Genomic DNA, 21,402 nt, shown 5'->3' with positions numbered 1-21,402 from the left:
CATTTTAGACATTTCAGTGAAATAAATGTGCTGAGAAGATGGTTATTTTGTATGTTCATTGTTTAAATTCTGAGTAAGCTTAGATTAACCCATTTATGCCCAGTGGACTCTCCCATCCTTCTAAATTGGATCAATTTATTTCCAAAATTAGGGGTGTGTAGTATATTTATTTCTATATTTAGAATATTACTTACTGAAATTCTTTTTAAGCAAACAGCGCAGACCCAGATGAGACGCCGCATTATGCGGCGTCTCATCTGGGTCTACGCTGTTTGCAATGTCCTTTTTCAGGACGCTAGGCATAAATGGGTTAAAGTAAATTTATTATTTAATTATTTTTCTTCATGATGCATGTATTTTATCGGAAAGTGCAGTAAAAAAACGTCATTCAACAAACAACGAAATAAAGTAAAATGTGTTTTAAACGTTTATTAAAGTATGTAGATAATATATAAATGGTTGTTAAGCTGTCATTGGATAAGAGCGGTATTTAAATGTTTATAATATGAATATTTATTGTTAAAGTTATTTGTTTAACATATTTATTGAGTAGAAACAAACACATATTCAAGCTATAGTGTAGTAGCAGTGCTTTTGAATTATTGTTTAAGGTGGAAATGTATATGGATATTCAGTTTGCAAGTGCGATGTTGTTGTTTATAACTACACGACATTACTAAGAATATCGGTCATTGCAAAACTGTATTTAAAAATAACATTTTTCAATGGAACAACAACGTTCTTAGCTCATGTAACTTTTGCGAGAATCGCATTGACTGTACATTAATAGTTTATATTTTATTTTCATTATTTAACTATGCTATATATTATGTTCTCGATAAATATATCTAATAAACTGTTGATAATTATTCTTTTACTTTATTTGACCTTTAACATCTGTTACAGAAAATACCAAGAAAGACAATTCTTGGTAAAGGCCAAATCTTGGGTACAAAGAGTTACTGACAATTATTTTGTTTTATCTGATTGGAAAATCTTTCATTTTATTTCGTTTATAATTATAAAGTTATTTGTGGGAATAAATTGATGTAATCACGAACACATACTTTTTGTGCAACGACAAGCAAATTTCTTTTCAAATTGATTATAAATCGGATTTACGTAAATTAATCCACAGGAAGAACTTACACAAAATGCTTTTTTAATTTAATTTTAATTGATTTTTACTTAACATTGGTATGTTAGTAAGAAATGAAATAAATTGTATCTAATGGATAGAGCTTGGCGACTGGTTAACATGAGACGCGTTCTGAGAAAAAAAGCAAAATGTAGTGCGCATAGTGTCATCCCATACTAGCCTGTGAAGTCCGCATATGCTGATCATGAGCGACACTCTCTGCCTAGACTGGGTTTTCAGTTTGAAGAGATGTCCTTTAAAGACAAATTTAAAAAAGCGTAAAGTGATGTCCCTGATATGCCTGTGCAGACTGCAAAGCTTATCTGGGACGACACTTTACGCACATGCAATTAAGACCGGTTTTCACAGAGCGCTGTTTATATATCGCCACATTGGTGCAATAAGGTACCATGTGTCTTCTAATTTCAATTTAATATGGTACCTTTTTGCACCAATCGGGCGATATTTTCATTACACTTGGCATGAATGTAGTGTATCAACTCGATTCACTTAAGCTTCATCGCTATTAAGGCGTTGAAGGCGCGTAAGTTGGTCGTCGTTTCATAACAGAGCACAAGACCCAACACACATTTTAGAAAAACGTACATATATCAAGAGACGTTTGGTCATCTGAATTAAACCTTAACGTCTTAATGCAAACATTTTAAGAGTTTAAGATACAAGAATCGTCTTAAAGTAAAAAGAATTTAAACAGTATTTTAGATACAAGAAATTAGGAATAACATTATTTGAGTCGCGTTCTGAGAAAACTGGGCTAAATGCATGTGCGTAAAGTGTCGTCCCAGATAAGCCTGTGCAGTCCGCTTTTATGCTTTTTTTAGTTTCAAGGAAGTCCCTCCTTACCGAAAATCAAGTTTAGTCGGTAATTGTCGTCCCTGATTAGCCTGTGCGGACTGCACAGGCTAATCTGGGACGGTACTTTACGCACATGAATTATGCCCAGTTTTCTCAGAACACGACTCATTTGACTACCGGTTGTGTGGTAATTCCAGAACTACTGGAGGTGATTTCCAATGGTACGTACTGCAAAGTCCAATGACATAGCCTAATATGGATGCTGGCATATCGATTTGACATGTTTAGTGATTCCAAATGAAAGTAAATGGACCCGTTGTGGTATGTAAGAAGAAAGGATTTAGCAAACATGTAAACATGTTTTTTTATATTTATGTTCTTATTATTTTGGAATGTTACAATTGTGCGTGCGTTTGGCACGGTCCGTTAAGAACGTTGAGTAAAAATAAAATGTATTTTCTTCGATTAAAGGGAATATTTGAATAGCAAACGGAAGAAGTTTTTTGCATTATACTTTTGTAGTTTCACGTAGTGAAAACACGTCTATTTTGTGTCGTTGCATATGTTTTATAAATTAAATACAAGTTATCGTCAGTATTTCTCAATAAGACTACCAGACCCCGTACGTCTAAGATGTTATTTATGCCCTTGTTAAACACTACGAATTAATAAAGATCAATCGAAACGCGTTCTTAGAAAACTGGGCTTAATGAATGTGCGAAAAGTGTTATCTCCGATTAGGGACGACACTTTCCGCTTTTATTGCCTGTAAGCAAACAACGCAGACCCAGCTGAGACGCCGCATCATGCGGCGTCTCATCTGGGTCTACGCTGTTTGCCAAGGCTGTATTATTAGTTACAAGGAAGTCCCTCCTTACCGAAAATAAAGTAAACTGCACAGGCTAATCTAGGATGACACTTTACGCACATGCCTTATGTCCAGTTTTCTCAGAACAAGGCTAAATTAAAGGCTATCGAGAAAAGTTGATGGGTACGGTCTTAAAATTGACAATAAACCACTCATAATATGCGTATGGTATTTACAATAATTATATCTTTAAATAGTATGTTTGCTGAACACATATGTCTCTTTTTGTAAACGCTCATTTAAAAAGTTAATGTTTACATATAAAATTATGGACACTTTTGTTTAAGTAAGTTGCAGTGGTAAAATCGTTTGGAATGTGGTTGAGTGTTTACGATACTCTGGCGGAGTAAAATTCTCATTGAAGAGCGCGATGTTTTGTAGTCTTGATCTTGAATTGTTTTCAACACATAAACACCTAGTGAATCCATAGTTTCAAAACAGGCAAAGCACAATGCAACGACCGTATCTAGAGTCAGGTGGGATGGATAGAGGTGGATGAATGTGACTTCGTGCCATATTTTTTTATACGGGTGCAGGATCACGTGACTTTATGGAGTTCACAAATGAATGTTAATGGATGTAAACACCACAGTTAGTGGTGCTTTTTTCAAATAACTTTTTACAACATTTCTTTTCTGAAGAATTTCAACTAGTGCATAACAGACCGTTTGTAAGCGGCTTATCGCAATGTGAAACATCATAATTACTTTATTTAATAAGCCCGTGTTCTTGGCCAAAAAATCAATGGTCACAACATTGATATACGCGGTTATGCTGCATACAACGTGAAATATGGCACCGATTTCAGACATATTCAATAATGTATTCGTAAAACTTTATATCTCGGCGCAAATTGTAAAAAAACCTGTCTTTTATGCACTACAGATTTTTGCAAACACATTTCAATAAATTGAGATATTTACAAAAATAAAGTTTTTAACGGTGTGTTTTCACTCTGTCCAGCCCTGTGTAATCATCTGTGAACCCCGTTGAGTCTGCACCCTGTTATAAGACAATCTGTTATGCATTGTCAGATCTATGTCTAATTTAAATGTTCGTGAAACATTTTTTCACACTAAACGTCTTGGATGTTAAAAAGAAAACAATTACAATAAGAACATTATTTGATGTAACGGTCATTTATTGAATCAACGCTCCAACGAAAGTTTTGGTTTTAATTGTTATGAGTGCAATTATATACTGAATTGTGCCCCGTTGCATATTAATCTGATAACGCATGTCACTAAACTGGTACATGCTCCTGGGTTAACCCATTTATGCCCAGGGGACTCTCCCATCCTTCTAAATTGGATCAATTTGTTTCCAAAATTAGGGCTGTCAAGTATATTTATGTCTATATTTAGAATATTTCATAAAGAAATTCATTTAAGCAAACAGCGCAGGCCCAGATGAGACGCCGCATCATGCGGCGTATCATCTGGGTCTACGCTGTTTGCAATGTCCTTTTTTCAGGACGCTGGGCATAAATGGGTTAATCGACTAGCGTCATGTCGTATATATTGACCACATAACGTTCTAGTTTAGAGACAAAGCTATCACATTGAGATATACCTCGGTTTACGAAAATGAAGTTTAAATTTACAAGTTTCTTAAACAAATATTGCCAAAATCGTGTCGTTGTTTCATGTATAGACAATACATTTTACGTTTTCTCGTCCGTCTTTTTAAATATTAGTATCATTGTCCGGATACGAGGGATAACATTTGAATTACATGTATACAATACATTTGATTTATATGTGTCTTGTTCTGTGAAAACTGGGCAAAATGCATGTGCGTTAAGTGTCGTCCCAGATTAGCCTGTGCAGTCCGCACAGGTTAATCAGGGGCGACACTTTCCGCTGTTATGGCATTTTTCAACGAAAATCCAGTTAAGGCGGAAAGTGTCGTCCCTAATTAGCCTGTGCGGACTGCCAAAATCGTGCATTATGCCCAGTTTTCTCAGAACGCGACTCAAATGGTTCTACAGCATGAGTTCAGTCAATCCTTAAGCCATCACTTTGCCTTGTCCGTTCATGCATTTAAAAATAAACGGTTTTTAAAGGGCCGTCTGTTGTTTTTATACCAGTAATTAGCATACACGCAACCAATGCAAACGAACACTATTACAAAAATAACACTAAACGTAGCTATCAATGTTGACGCTGTGTTGTAGCCCGTGGACGACGCCTCGTTTGATTCAACAGGTACACCCTGCAACAGTACAGTTTCCACTAGCTCATCTTCGGTATTTTTTGTCACGTTTGCAATTTTTACAATGTGAACATCATCGAAGCGTCCGTTTACTATAGAGGAATTCAATATAATTACGTCTTCTTCCTTTTGATCTTTTTGTTTTAATGTTCCCATTTCAACATCACCCTCATTCGCTTCGTTGGTTTCACTTGAATCCTCAGAATCTTCACCATCATTATTTTCATAATAATCATCATCATCGTCTTCATCATCATCTTCAAAATAATCATCATAATCTTCTTCATAATCATCATCATCTTCAATGCCTCCATTTTCATCAGTTTCTTCAGTTTCACTTGAAATGTCACCATCGTCGTAAACTTTATTATTTTCGCTTTCGCTAAACATGTCAATTATGCCTTCGACATCATGATCTTTAGGGTCACCAGTGTCTTCTTTGGTGTGACGTATGATCTGGGCATGGGAACGCTGAGGTGGGTCTAGCACAATAGTTACATCTGCTGGTTGTTTAGAACAGTCCATATCTTTGCGTACAAAGACATTGCGGCGGATTCCACCAGTTATTACGTCCAATTTAAACGACTCGACGCAAAACTTGTTATTGACGTAATTGCACTTAATTAGACCATCTTCAACATTATCAAAGCCATTTATATCGACAGGCAGGTAGTTAGCGATCTTGTCACATCTGGTTGAACATTCGGTACCATCAATCTTCCCAGTTCCAAATATTTTGCAACTCACACAATCTTTGAAATTTTCACACGAACTCGTGCACGTGACGCATGTATCGCACGTGGGGCCCGAATATCCGGTCTCACATGCGCAAAGGCCACACTCACAGACCCCTCTTCCGTTGCAGACCTCCCCAGTCGTCGCATAGCATTTCCTCTCATCACAAACGGCAGGTTTTGCCTGAACCGATATCGCATTTATTAAAAAGAAAATCCACAATTGAAGAATTAAAGCGCGAATAATCATATTTTGTGCTTTTCGATGCAACACCGATAATATAAATATAATTATTAAAATATTATCAAGTCAGCTTTTTATATTAAATTAGCACATTATCATTTTTTATACCCCACACATGCTTTGGCTTAAAATTGTCCTGCATTTAACCGAGATAACCTTCGTTTAAAAACATGTGAATCTATTCCACAATGTTGGATATTTGCGCACACTGTAAACTGAGAGCAGTTGTGTGTAAACAAAGATAAACTTTGTTAAATTCGAATACAGTCCATAACCGCTATTTCGAACACCGTAAATTGCTACATAGAACTTTTTCGACATAGCTGTTGAACGTCCCTTTTGACCTTAGATGACCTTCATTCATGATAGGTCCCGAATGAATAAATCATAATTGTGCATTGGCTAATAATACAAAAATCACCGTAAACATTGGATGCCTATCATTGAACTGAAATATGAATATATTGTAAATTACATGTTAATTACAATAAATTAAAAACTGTCATGATACAAAATATCCTCTAAACATTACATCGAAACGTTTCTCCTTAGTTAACGAAGCAGTATAGCATTAATCACATGTTTCTACAATTAAAAGAAGCTATTGTTTACATGCCGTAGCGGTCACACTAAACACTACAAAAACAGGCTAGATTGCACTTTACCGGTACGCAGTTGTTTACCACTATCGACAAAGCGGGGGTTTGGGGGCGGTAGCCCCCGATACTAAGGAAATATATAGGTGATGGAAATATATCTGTCTTTGATATATTCTAATCCATATTTGCGTTTATTAGAGTAAACATGTTTCTTTGTACTATGTTTTGTTCCTTTTTTGTATAAAGTTCTGTCTTTCTGCAAAACATTCATATCACTATGATGCTTGCAATATTGAGTATTTTATGTTTACATTCTACTAACATCTTTACACATTATAAAACATTAACTTTTATTTTATTCCAACATTATGTTCATAGTATTTCAGTGGCGAATATGTTGTCTTTTCCTATTGAAACTAATGCATCACTCGTTCAATTATGAAAACCTAGTCATTACAATACTTATTGACAATAAAACATACAATTTCACCTCTTCTTGTTGTTCATTTCTTATTTGTTATTACAGTAAAATATATTATCTTATTATTACTCACTACCTTCATTAAATTACACGGTCGCTTCATTCCATCTCTTTTCACTGGTCGCAAACAACACAACATCAACGCCGTATATCTTTTTAAAGATATTTCTTGTTTTGTCTTCCCTTTTTTCTTCTAAAATATCACAACTAGCATTTATTATGACGCAATGCATTATAACGAGATTTAGCAATAGTGATATATGTATATTTAACGATAAAACTTTATACATTTATAAGCACCGTACATGAATTGTTAAGTTGTAAACGTATTGAATCTCCGTTCAAACGGGATTTAGTAGACTTGTAAAAGCACAGTTGTATGTCTTACCACCGTAAGGGTTTGAACCGCAGTCCCTATTTTACAATCGGTTTCTATGAGTTCTAACCCTTCACGTTACCCAGAACTATGATTCAAACATAATTATGAGCGTTGCTTATAATTAACCACAGAGCATCACAATTTGAATTGAATAGCTATACAAGAGAATTCACTTTAACCCATTATGCCTATTGGACTCTCCCATCCTTCTAAATTGGATTTATTTATTTCCGAAATTAGGGATGTCTGGTATATTTATTTATATATTTAGAATATTTCTTACAAAAATTTCTTTCAGCAAACAGCGCAGACCCAGATGAGACGCCGCATCATGCGGCGTCTCATCTGGGTCTACGCTGTTTTCCAAGGCATTTTTTTCTATACGCGAGGCATAAATGGGTTAAATAAATTACCACCAAACTACATAATGGTTATATACGGACCAGTACTCAAGGTATGTTCCTTTCCAAGGCAAGTTGTAATTGAAATTAAACCAAAACGAGAAACAACTTCATCTCGTCTTTACTAAAAATCGTTCGATTTAAACATACACGTCATGGACGTTCAATTCAGGAATATGCCGCAATTATGTTGTTTAAGGCGAAATTTAATAGCTTTTGTTCGCAAGGCCATCTTTAGTCACATCAACTGTACATGTTTAACAGTTCTATTTTGCATTTAGGACTAATTTCGACGGTCCAACGGACTTCGACATATCGGTGTTCAACTGTATTTCGAAAGATCGTTGGTCAGTAAAGCTTGTCAACAAACAGCTAACAGGTCAAGAGTTTATACACTTTTATCAGTTTATGAACTGTTATCAGATATCTAGCCCTAAGCTTAGTCAACAAACGTTACAAAATCTTCGAAAGGTAGTGTTTATCGCTGCAATGAGAAATTTATACACTGAACATCTTTACCAGTGCACGGTTTTGAGAGGCGGTTTTAATTAAAATCTGTAATGAACACAACACGATTTAATTGCATTAATATGATAACTCATATAATAATTAATTATCAAATTCACGTAATGCCGTCTGCTTCTGCTTCTACTTCTCTTGCTGTTGCTACTTATACTACTACAACTACAACAACAAAAAAACCACTACTACTTCTACTACTACTACTACACAGGGCCGGTTACAGAGAGGACCCAGTTGGGGGGGGGGGGGACAAGATTTGTTGCGCATATCTAGGGGGATCCGGGGGCATGCCCCCCCCCCCCTGAAAATTTTTGGTTCCTAGATCGTCTGTGGTGCGTTTTGGGGATATTTCATGAGCAAAATAAAGACTATTTTTATACTTTGTAATGGTGCTTTCAACATAAAGAAGTAAAAGAAAATGCTGTGTATAAATAATGTTAATTTTTTATTTCCATTTTTTTTTTTTTTTTTTTTTTCTTTTTTTTTTTTTTTTCCTTTTCTTTTTTTTAACAAACACGTCTTAATGCCGATTTATTTATAATTTATTTGTCAGTCAGCATTCCGCTGAAACATGACTGGCATGTATGTGCCCCGACCCGGGATCGAACCCGAGACCTCTGGATTTCAGCAATCGCCTTATCCACTGAGCTATGGAGGCACGATTGGCATTCATTTTTTTTTGTTCAACAAGTAACAAATACAAACAAACAAAAAAATCACAATTTTCGAACTGTCATCAGGAAAATGTACAAGCTATCACTCTCTTTAACTTAACACAAGTCATTGTCTTCATTGCTTAAATCAGACTCCAAAATACAAGGCAGTTTCATTTTTCTTGGATTCTGTCTTGCAAATTGCTTGACAATGTCACTAACATTCACATCAATGTCCCTGTGCACTGACATCAGACACAGACCAGTGAGTCTTTCTTCCCCCATGGTTGAACGACAGCTTGTTTTTACATTCCCTAACGTTGAAATGCTCCTTTCGCATGCACAGCTTGTCACTGGAAATGTTGCTGCAATTTTTAATATTGTATACATGTTTGGGAAAATCTGTCTATTGCATGCTTTTAATGCAGCACTTAATGTTGAATGGGGGTTTGGGATCATTTACCCACTTACACCTCCAGCACTCAATGTCTGCCTGAAGTGTTCTTGGTGAAGGGAGGTCATCTACGTAGTACTCCAGACTGGTGTTGTCCAGGTCCTGTCTTACTGATGGAATAAGGAGGAGTGCAGAAGAAGCCCTCTCATGAAGCGTTGTGAAACGCTCACTTAACTGCTGCAGCAGGTGGTCCAGGAATGGAATGGTTAAAACCCTCTTGTAGTATGTTTCTTGAGTGTCTGCTGGGATGTTGTTTCGTTGTGTCTGTCTGCCACATCGCCTTGGGATTGAAGGGTCCACTCCGACAGCTTTGGCTACAGCCACAGCCTTCTCATACAGACAGCCATGGAAGTTGTCAACAGAGTCACGCTTGTTTTGCAGGGTGTCCTTCACATGGCGGACATTCTTCAAGGCCTCTACCACATCAAGTTCTCTGCCTATAAATACAAACAGCATGTGTACTAGAATAAATATTTGGACAACGAAAAATAATACTATGGGAAAGTAATAAATGTCTTAAATTGTGAAATTAGAATTTGCTTCAATAACATTTATAATGTATGCAAATCATAGAGAGAATAATATAATTAAGGAAGTTGTTCTACAACTGTTTTGAATTGTACCTTAAGTTTAGATATCCTAATTGTATAAGAGTTTTGTGCAAGCTTCTAGCCATACGAATTCAATAAAACATATATTTCGGAGATCAAGCTAGTTGAAAGAGTTGATGATAAGAAAACTTTAAAGTGAACAAAAGTTTACCCTGAAGAACAATGCTGAGAGACTTGATGTACGCCAAGCAACGCAGAGCAATCACCAGGGCAATAATAAATGGGATCAACCAGACGCTTATTGAATGTAAATGACAGACGCTCACTGTTATCTAGACGCTTTAAATCGACGGCCGCAAAGAGTTTTTGCTACGGTGATAATTGACATGACGCCTTATCAGTGATCGCTCCGCCCACTTAATCACGTGGCTCAGTGGGAAGAAAACCAAGACAAGCTAACACCAAAATGGCTTCTTTTCCTATAGACTGCATATATATTTACGCGATATTCCGGATTATTTTTTGGACTTGTTTAACACTATATTACACTTGTAAAGGGGTTGATGCCATTTAGTTATTCTGCAAATGCAAAAAATATACGATTAAAGAGAACATCAGCTGTTTATAACGGGTAAATCGGTACATTAAACACGCTCTCAAACGCTTGCGCGCATACCGAAATCGAACCCGTTATTACGTGTTATGGTGGTATTTGCAATATATTAACACTCCACCGGTATTTACCCGTACTATTAACAAAATTATTACCGAAACATTCCCCCTACCGGTGTATTTGACACGAAATAGCGCTTTATAACTGGGAATTCGGTGAAGTGTTACGCGCTTTCTGACGCCGGGTGGGTACCTCAATCCCACATGTTATTGCGTATAAAAGTGATATTAATCATATTAAACATTGCTTATGGGACATTTATCAATCACTATAATTTAAAGCGCAAAAACAACACAAGTAAGTTTGGACATTGTCTGGTATAAAATTAGCCTTGTACGAAATGGAATACGGTCAGGCTATTATAAATTAATAAGGTTACCAATATCAGACGTTCGCGCAGGAACCGACTTCCCCGAAGTTATCGCATTTATTGGTTAACTAATAGCATTTATCGATACGTCTTTATTAAAATAATAACAAAATGGTTTTCACTTGTTTCTGACACACACAGAAACGCGATTTTTAACGGGGATTTCGTAAAGTTACACGAATTGGGTACCAAAATTCTCAATTAGTTTACATGCACACGTGACATAATACATACTTAATAATGCTTAGTTATTGCTTATATGATATTTCAAGTTTGTGAAATAAATTTATGTTCTATAAAGGGGATCTCGGTAATTCTTGAAGCTTCCACTCGCTCTTGTCAAGACCGCATTGCCGCGTTTGAAATGGTATAAATTTAATTCATCTAACTTATCTTTCTGGATACCAAATGTCAGAGTTGCATTAACCCTTTTTACACCGTTTTTGCCATATTTCATTTCCGTTTTTTAATCCGAACAAAATAAACGAAACTCGTTTAAAAAATGAGATCTAGGCATTCGAGCTCCTAGTGTGGATTAAAAGCGTTTATTGGTGACACCACATGAGTGCAAATGTGTAGATACCGTTAATAAGATAATATATCACATGCCACCTTAAAATAACATGTATGATGTCAATTAAGTGCATTACTATCAGAGTAATAAAACGCAGCATGAATTAGGCTTCATGCTGGGTTTTATTTCTCTTTAAGTAATGCAGATGAACCTCGCTTCTGACCTAGTAACTGATAAAACTATATAAAAAAAGTGAAATATTATGTGATAATCAGATCGATAACATGAACTATTAATATCTGCTAGTATATCCGATAAAAATATATTATAATTGTCTTTGACAGTGTTGACGTTCAGTTGTTCGTGGTGACGACCGCATGTATTTATACATCTCTTACACTTCTCAAGATCTCTTTTCGGCTTTTGAAACGATATAAATTAAATGTCACCAACTAATCTTTCAGGATATCGATTGTCCGAGTAACATAATCCCCATTGACACCGTTTAACCATTTTTAATCGTTTTTGTAAGAGGAAAACAAAAGAAACTCGTTTGAATAAAAGTGAACCTAAACATGTAGCTTGTCTAGAAAATGGCGGACAGGTCGTTGCTAACGAGTGCGCCCGATTAATCGATCGCTGATTGGTTGATCAATTCTAGTGGGCGGAGCGATCATAGATAAGGCGTCATGTCAATTGAGTGTTAACGTCTAAAAGGTGCCCCCTGTGGATAGTAGACGGTAAGGTTGTTAAGATAAAAAGCAGGGAGGGGAGGCACTTCCTTTGTCGGAAATCGGGGATATCAGAACATCTGGCCAAGTTGGTTTCACAAACACACACAAATATTTTTTTGTTTTCATCCGCTGGGGGGGGGGGCTCGTGCCCCTCGTGCCCCCCCGGTAAATCCGTGCCTGCTACAACTACTACTTCTACTACAACTGCTACTACTACTACTACTACTACTACTACTACTACTACTACTACTACTACTACTACTACTACTACTACTACTACTACTACTACTACTACTACTACTACTACTACTACTACTACTACTACTACTACTACTACTAGTAGTAGTACTAGTACTACTACTACTACTACTACTACTACTACTACTACTACTACTACTACTACTACTACTACTACTACTACTACTACTACTAGTAGTAGTACTAGTACTACTTCTTCGACTACTACTACTACTACTACAACTACTACTACTACTACTACTACTACGACTACTACTACTACTACTACGACTACTACTACTACTACTACTACTACTACTACTACTACTACTACTACTACGACTACTACTACTACTACGACGACTACGACTACTACTACGACTACTACTACGACTACTACTACTACGACGACTACGACGACTACTACTACTACGACTACTACTACTACTACTACGACTACGACTACTACGACTACTACGACGACGACTACTACGACTACTACTACGACTACTACGACGACTACGACTACGACTACGACTACGACTACTACTACTACTACTACTACTACTACTACTACTACTACTACTACTACTACGACTACTACTACTACTACTACTACTACTACTACCTACTACTACTACTACTACTACTACTACTACTACTACTACTACTACTACTACGACTACTACTACTACGACTACTACTACTACTACTACTACTACTACTACTACTACTACTACTACTACTACTACTACTACTACTACTACTACTACGACTACTACTACTACTACTACTACTACTACTACTACTACTACTACTACTACTACTACTACTACTACTACTACTACTACTACGACTACTACTACTACTACTACTACTACTACTACTACTACTACTACTACTACTACTACTACTACTACTACTACTACTACTACTACTACTACTACTACTACTACTACTACTACTACTACTACTACTACTACTACACTACTACTACTACTAACTACTTGCTACTCTACTACTACTACTACTACTACTACTACTACTAGTACTTCTACTCATTTAAATAATAATAACAATTTCAGGCTATCAGGCATATCTGGTTTAACATAGGTGTGTAAATATGTGCAGACACATTTACAATAAATGTTAACATCGGTGTCAGAGGTTCACAATGCTAACGTCATAGGGTAATTCAACAAGACAATCTCTATCGCGCATTTAATGTCGACAGATCGCAGTTTACAAAGTAATGCAATAACAGTAACTGCAAAACAAGCACGTTACTAGAGCGTCATTATACGTGTATGCTTTATGAACACCATACGTATGATGTATACATGTTAGTTTGCCTGACTTAATAGAGTTTAGTTGCGAGTTGTGCAGCCTGTTTATTTTCTTGTGAGGTGGGGTAAGATTCTAGCATTGACAATGGGCGTCACTCCTGTTACTGCTCCTACTGCTAGTTATACTGATGATGATGTTAATTTTGACGACAAAGATAAAAACAATTTAATATGCCTATTGATATGGTTATACTTTTATGCGGACGAACATCCTGGTATATACTACTATTAACAGGAATATGATAGGCATTATTATTTCTATTACTATATTACAATGCATTACTTTGTATTATTTTTAAAGCTAATTATCATAAACGAAACAATATACATCTTGTCCATATTATTTTAAATTTTTATAAATGTAACTAATTTCTTGCTGTTCTTTATTGATTGTCAATACAATATTATATCGGCCTACGTTTATATGTATTATATATCTCTTTAGATAAAGAATTTAATAAAAAAAAAAAAACTTATTCTCTCAATGTTCATGCGTTGCCTATGGCATGTGTTCGCAACAGTTTAGCTTTTTGAAAAGTCTTTCAAAAGATATTCCTGGTCAATAAAATAAAACGGCTGTACAATATTTATTTATTTCAAGATTAATAAATCGGTTCTTGATTAATATAATTTACATATATTTACAAAAAAAATGTGGTCATTGAACGGGCCATGCGTTTTTTTTATCCGTATTATTTCATTCGCAACGAATACAAACAAAAACAGACAGAAAAAACAAAGCTAAACCAAGTCGCAGCAGTGTTTGCGCCAATAGACGATGAAACCTTATAATCCATAGATACACTTTCAAAGTGTCCGTATTTTACTTGTTTATCTTTGTTATTTTCTGTAAATGTCGCATTATTTTCAATCTGGACAGATTTAATAACCCCTTTGTTAAAAGCATGATTCATTTTATTTTCTTCCTCTTTTATAACTTCTTCATGTTCGACATTTTCATCCAATTGGCCGTCTCTTTCTTCTGCATCAAACTCTTCTTTTCCTTTACCTTCATCAGTTTCTTCGGTTTCGCTGGACTCGTCATCATCATTATTTTGCTCATCTTCAACGTAAGTGTTGTCTTTCAGATAACCAGTTTCTTCGTGTGGGCGACTTATGAAGTGGTCATTTTTAATTTCATTTCGCTCTACTTGTTTATTTATTTTACCAATGCTGTCTTTCCCGGTTTTCTCGGTAAGTTTGATAACAGTCTCTGCATTATTTTCTTCATCGTTATCTTTGACAATTTCATGATTGTCATTTGCATTAACTGCAACAAAGCTTTCTTCGGTGTAGTTGGTGTTTACAAAAGTTTTATCGAGACTTACATTCTTAGTTTTATTTCCTTCATCAGTATCTTTGACATTTTTCTGATTATCATTCGCATTAACTGCTTTGGACATTTTTTCAGGTCCGTTTGTGTGCACAGCATTTTTATCGACAGTTACGTTCTCAGCATAATTGTCTACACCAGTGTATTTGTCAGTTTCCTGATTCACATATGTGTCAACAGCAACAAAGCTTTTTTCAGTTTCGTTGGTTTGTACAGCAGTTATATTTAAAGTTACATTCTCGGCATTATTATCTACCACAGTATAGTTGACATTTTCCAGATTCACATTTGTGTCAATAGTAACAGAGATTTCTTCAGTTTCGCTGGTTTTTACAGCTGTTTTATCGAGGTTTACGGTACCATCTGACTGTGTATCGCTGCTCGCTGAACTATTAACGTGTTCAGTTATTGATAAAGAAAACGTCTGAGAACTTTTTGTTGGCAGTAGCAAAATATTCGTCTCTTTAAGTTCTTCTTGTTCTTCTTTCTCACTTGAATCATGCTTATCATCATCATCATCTTTTTCATCGCCTTCTTCGTCATTAGATTCTTCGGTTTCACTTGAATTGTCATCGTCATCATCATCATTTTCATTATGTTTGTTTTTGCTGAACTTATCATTTGTGAATTCGCCAGTATGGTTTGTATTATCTGCGTTGTTTTCTGTGGTGTGACTAATTATCTTGTCATTATTTACTTCGTGAGATCGCTGAGGCGGGTTTAGCAAAATGGTAGCATTTTCTTGTTCTTTAGAACATTCCATTTCTTTTCGCACGAATACGTTAATATATCCACCATTCATTCTGCCTAATTTAAACGACTCAACACAAAGTTTACTGTTAACGTGACTGCACTTAATAAGATCGTCCCCAACTTCATCAAATTTCTTTGTTTCGACAGGCAGATAAATCGCTAGGTCACATCTGTTGAGACATTCAAAGACGCCCAAATGTCCAGTTCCAAATATTTTACAACTCACACAATCTTTGAAAAATCCGCACGGGCTCGTGCACATGTCGCATTGCTCGCACGTTTGACCCGAGTATCCGGTGTGACATGCGCACTGACCGCATGCGCAAACCCCTCTTCCGTTGCAAACTTCCTCTGTCGTCGCATAGCAATTCTTTTCATCGCAAACGGTCGATTTCGCCAAAACATATAAAACATTTATCAAAGATAAAATCCAAAAACGAACAATTAAGTCACGAATGCGCATTTTGTGATTTTTGGTTGAGCTCATGTGTTGTCATGAAAATTATAAAAACATTTTCAAGTCACTGTATTTGCTTGAAATAGTTCCATCAAATTTAATCGTTATATTTGATTCAAACACCCGCCCGCTGTAACTGTACGTTTTCTTTAGAAAATATGACGGCAAATATCGCTGTTCACATACAACTGAAATTCGGTTAATGCTGTATTAATTATGTTTTCATATATTGAAACAGGTCAGTGGTCAGTGTAGCCTACGGATGGATCTAGCATGTCAACACAGGATTCGATGTCAAGATGTTCGATACGCCTATAAGCGTATAAATCTGACCCTGGGCCTTGTCCGTCGACATCGTAAAATGTCAACGTGGTGATTATCACTGCTATCAGTAATTTATTAAAATGGTCAAGACATAGTTAGTTCACGTTTATGATGTGGTTTGATACTATTGCTGCAACTACTGCTACCATCACAACAACAACAACGTCATCATCAACAACAACAACGACAGTAATAATAATAATAATGTTAATAATAATAATAATAATAATAATAATAATAATAATAACAATAATAATATCATTATTATTGTTATGATGATCATCATCTTTAACAACAATAGTAATAGTGATTATCATAAAATAACAACAATTTCTATTCTTCACATCTGGTTTGGGATAGCTGTGTTCTTATCCACATATATTTATTAATGTTAACATCGGTTTCAGGAATCTGTGGTACCTCCTACGTCATCGGGAAATTCTACAAGACAATCTCTACCGAGAAATTGCTCATTTTATGTCAACAGAAAGCTGTAAACCGAGTTATGCAAGTACTAATAGCTGCCAAATACGCTAGTTAGAGCTTTATACATGATACATATATATATATATATATATATATATATATATATATTTTTGGCTTAGTATTGTACTTTTTTGTTGTTGTGATACTTTATTTTGTGATCTAAGTTGAAGAAACAGCTGTTACTGCTGCTGTTGCTTCTGCTGCTGATAATTATGATTCTGCTACTACTGCTACTTATACTAATAATTTAAAATCAACAATGCGTAATTTTAAACTACTACTGTTGTCAAACTAGGCTTAAGGAATACCAAAAAAAACTGCACCAGTCTATTTATGCACAGCACGTTCAACGTCTGACGAATCAACGAAATATAGCACGCAATTTATCATGTATCTGTAGAAGTGGTACCTTCTGAAAAATACGAAGATATTCGCTTAATGGGTAAACCACTTGGAGGTAACGAATGCGAACTGCATGGTGCTTGACTGATGAGTGCATTACTTTCATCGTTGCGTTGTGATTTTTGCACGGCTACGTGGGTATCAGCATTACCGCAGCAACTTCTCGCACCAAAGCGGTTCATGTACTGGATACTAACCCTTTGCATGCTGGGAAATGTCTGCTAAAATGTCGTCTGCTGTATTTCTAAAATAATCATTTTCTTCGATTTTTTCCAAAGAATACTATCAGAATAGCAAACAGTTTGGATCCAGATGAGACGCCACGTTCTGTGGCGTCTCATCTGGATCCAATCTGTTTGCAAAGGCCTTCGAAATTCGGTTCCAGCACTGAAAGGGCTAAAAAGAACAGTAAACAAATTAAAAACGTATAAAAAATGATAGATATATAGATAAATGTGTTGATTTAAGCTGGATTGTGTTGAGAGCGTAAAAGTTATTTAGATATTCTTAAGTATGGTTCTTGTGATTAAGCAGTACATGGTCTCTGCCGGGAAATCTTAAGAACCCTATCAGAGTAAGGATTAAACCTGTGGCCCCCGAACGCGAGGCGATTTTATTTTTTGACTCACAGCTGTTCTTTTTTTTTATCTTTTCTGCTCAGTCGTGATCAAAAATTTATAAAGCATGTTGTATAATCAACTAAACATTAACCCATTTATGCCCAGTGGACTCTCCCATCCTTCTAAATTGGATCAATTTATTTCCAAAATTAGGGATGTCTAGTTTACTTATTTCTATATTTAGAATATTTATTACTGAAAATCCTTTAAGCAAACAGCGCAGACCCAGATGAGACGCCGCATCATGCGGCGTCTCATCTGGGTCTACGCTGTGTGCAGTGTCCTTTTTTCAGGACGCTAGGCATAAATGGGTTAAGCACGTTTCAACGCAACAGACGTCTCACTGTTTTTCTTCTTTGTCTGCAGATTGTATCGTATTGTTTCTCCCCAGACAAAAAGCACCTGCCTGTCAACATTGCGTTGCAAGATTTTTCTCGTTTTAACCTGGTGAGATGGACGGGCGTGCTCCGAGCGATCAGACTGTAAGACCATACCAATTACATTATATGAGCCGCCTTCGGGGAAAACTGGGCTTAATGCATCTGCGTAAAGTTTCATCCCAGACTAGCCTGTGCAGACACAGGCTAATCTGGAAAGACATTTTCGCGGTTTTTTTCGCGTAGAAGAGACTTCATTTTAACGAACATTCCATAACAGCGGAAAGTGTCGTCTCGGATTTGCATCTGCGCATTGCATGCATTAAGCCCAGGTCTCCCAGAACGTGTTTGATGTATTCCGCGTTCTTTGACAACGACAGTAACACACAACAAAAACAAAAACAACAATACTAACAACAACATTTTGAAAATCGAAGAAGAATTGTGTACACATTAGAAACAAATATCTAAATACATTTTAATGTTTGCGTTATTTCTAATTAAAAAAAAATGTCGGTAAAACTGGTAAGTTTTTATAGGTACTATACTGCGTTATTTGGGCATTTCCACTGCGAATGTGATACACTATAAGCATTATAACAGTATTACCAATGTTAATATTTGCTTGAAATTGAACCACATAACAAACAATTTCTAGTATACGAAATTCATAATTTGTGTTTGTCATGTCGGTTGGTATGTATCGAGAATGAGAATGTTACCACGAGAATATTAACACTGAATCAAATTCGTTCGGCCTAACGCATTTTACGAGAACATGCATCGTGCTGAGTGATGTAATAATGTACCTTGGCAACCCAGGCTACAAAAGACACGAGTGTTTTAGAGTTTTTTCCTCGTGAAAAACATTCTTTTTGTTTCGCCCAAAGCGTAAACACATGCTCTTTTGTCCACCAAACGCGTCGATTGAGTGATTGCTACTAATGTTGCAGTTTCCTGTATAACCAACATGTTACTTAAATCGGTGTCAGTCGTTTTTTTTTTGCATTTTGTGATATTTATAAAAAAAAATCAATTCAGCTTATGTGAATACTAAATTATACTTCCTATGTTCTTGTGAGTTGTTATTTTTTAATTCAATTTAAAACAATGCATACAAATTTTACAGCAACTTTTATTTCAACCACATTACTAAAAATACTCCACGTTAATAATAATATGTATTTCCCATCAAAGATAATTGCATATATGTCATCGTTAAATCTTACTTGCTAACAGACTTAACCTATTCGTGCCTAGCGTCTAGAAAAAGGTCTTGACAAACAGCGTAGACCCAGATGAGACGCCGCATGATGCGGCGTCTCATCAGGGTCTGCGCTGTTTGCTTAAATAAATTTTTGTAAGTTATATTCTAAGTATAGAAATAAATATACCAGAAATCCCTAATTTGAAAATAAATTGATCCAATTTAGAAAGATTGGAGAGTCCACTAGGCATAAATGGGTTAACTTATCAATATTTTCTAATATCACGATCCCGCAGCGTTAACTGCAGCACATGTTTCATAAGTTTTAACCCATTTATGCCTAGTGGACTCTCCCATCCTTCTAAATTGGATCAATTTATTTCCAAAATTAGGGATGTCTAGTGTATTTATTTCTATATTTAGAATATTTCTTACTGAAATTCCTTTAAGCAAACAGCGCAGACCCTGACGAGACACCGCATCATGCGGCGTCTCATCTGGGTCTACGCTGTTTGCCAAGGCCTTTTTTTCTAGACGCTAGGCATAAATCGGTTAAGTTGAATGCCAAAATAGTTTGCTTTTGAATAAAACATGGTATAAAATACATGTTCATGTGTACATTCAATACCTAATTAAAGAATCAAGGAAACTATTTAAACTTAAATAAATATTAATTCAAATTTCTGGAACATTACTTTTCTGCCTTTTTATAAACAAACGTTTAACAATGAGATAGCGAAGATAAGAAAAGAACCAAGATAAGCCATGGCATCTTTGCGTTATAAATTCAAATTTATCAAATTCTGAGGATTTATCACACATTAAACAGTATTACGCTATAGACCTTTCGTTATTTTTTGCCATAGCATTATTTTATTATTTATTTTTGCGATTGTTAGACAATCTATATTTGTACGGGTTCCTTCAAAGTACCGGGACATCTGCCAAACATGTTTCCCGTTATATTTAGTGATATACCTGGTGCGAGTTTACCAGTGTTTCTACGAGATTGTAATGACGTGTGCTGAAACTGCAGTTAACTCACATGATCAGGCGAATGTAGAGAGGTGGAAAACATTGTTTTAATCCTTAATTTTGATGGATATTTAGATTCTGTGCACGGATAGTTTAACGATATTGTCAGCGAAATTGCGATTCCAAACGTGTGGCTGATACGTTGAATTCGGTGAAACAGTTTTGGGGTTCTAAACAGTTCACGTACATGTATGCATTAAAAGTGTGACCAAAACGGACATCACAGTGAAAAGTTTTGTTAAAAGTGTCGGAACCGGAAACAATTTACGGTCCTTGTAACGTTTTCAAGTAAACTGAAGTGTATGCAGTGAAATCGTGCATTCGGGCGACGCTTGTTGTGTGAGAAGCCAGGAAGTTTGCGGTGCAGGTACTTGGGACGCCGTCAATTAGCGAGCTAATTGACCACATATTGGTTTCAGTTACTACGTATTTACGGATAGACGCGGCATACAATACAATAATCAGTCATTTGCAAGAGGT

At 35.9% G+C, this 21,402-nt stretch overlaps 1 protein-coding gene and 1 long non-coding RNA gene across 4 annotated transcripts in view; one reads left to right on the top strand and one right to left on the bottom strand.

Annotated features, from left to right (window-relative positions):
- Positions 1-21,402, top strand: part of LOC127845407 (integrin beta-like protein 1) — a 282,221-nt gene that overhangs the window by 188,634 nt on the left and 72,185 nt on the right. Inside the window, exon 1 of one of the 3 annotated variants that reach the window (XM_052376302.1) lies at positions 20,857-21,400. The exons of 1 other annotated variant lie outside the window; for it this stretch is intronic. The gene's annotated coding sequence lies outside the window, so the exon portion shown is untranslated. Of the gene's footprint in view, positions 1-20,856; positions 21,401-21,402 lie in introns of those variants that run through there. One more of the 3 variants, XM_052376295.1, reaches the window with a different exon arrangement.
- LOC127845408 (uncharacterized) overlaps positions 3,943-21,402 on the bottom strand; it is a 73,755-nt gene continuing 56,295 nt past the window's right edge. Inside the window, exon 2 of the long non-coding RNA XR_008033207.1 lies at positions 3,943-4,394. This is a non-coding gene — a long non-coding RNA (uncharacterized LOC127845408). The remainder of the gene's footprint in view (positions 4,395-21,402) is intronic.

Source organism: Dreissena polymorpha, chromosome 9, assembly GCF_020536995.1.
Source record: "Dreissena polymorpha isolate Duluth1 chromosome 9, UMN_Dpol_1.0, whole genome shotgun sequence".
NCBI lineage: Eukaryota > Metazoa > Mollusca > Bivalvia > Myida > Dreissenidae > Dreissena > Dreissena polymorpha.
Note: the sequence above shows the minus strand (reverse complement) of the source record. Positions and strands in the feature narration are given on the sequence as shown.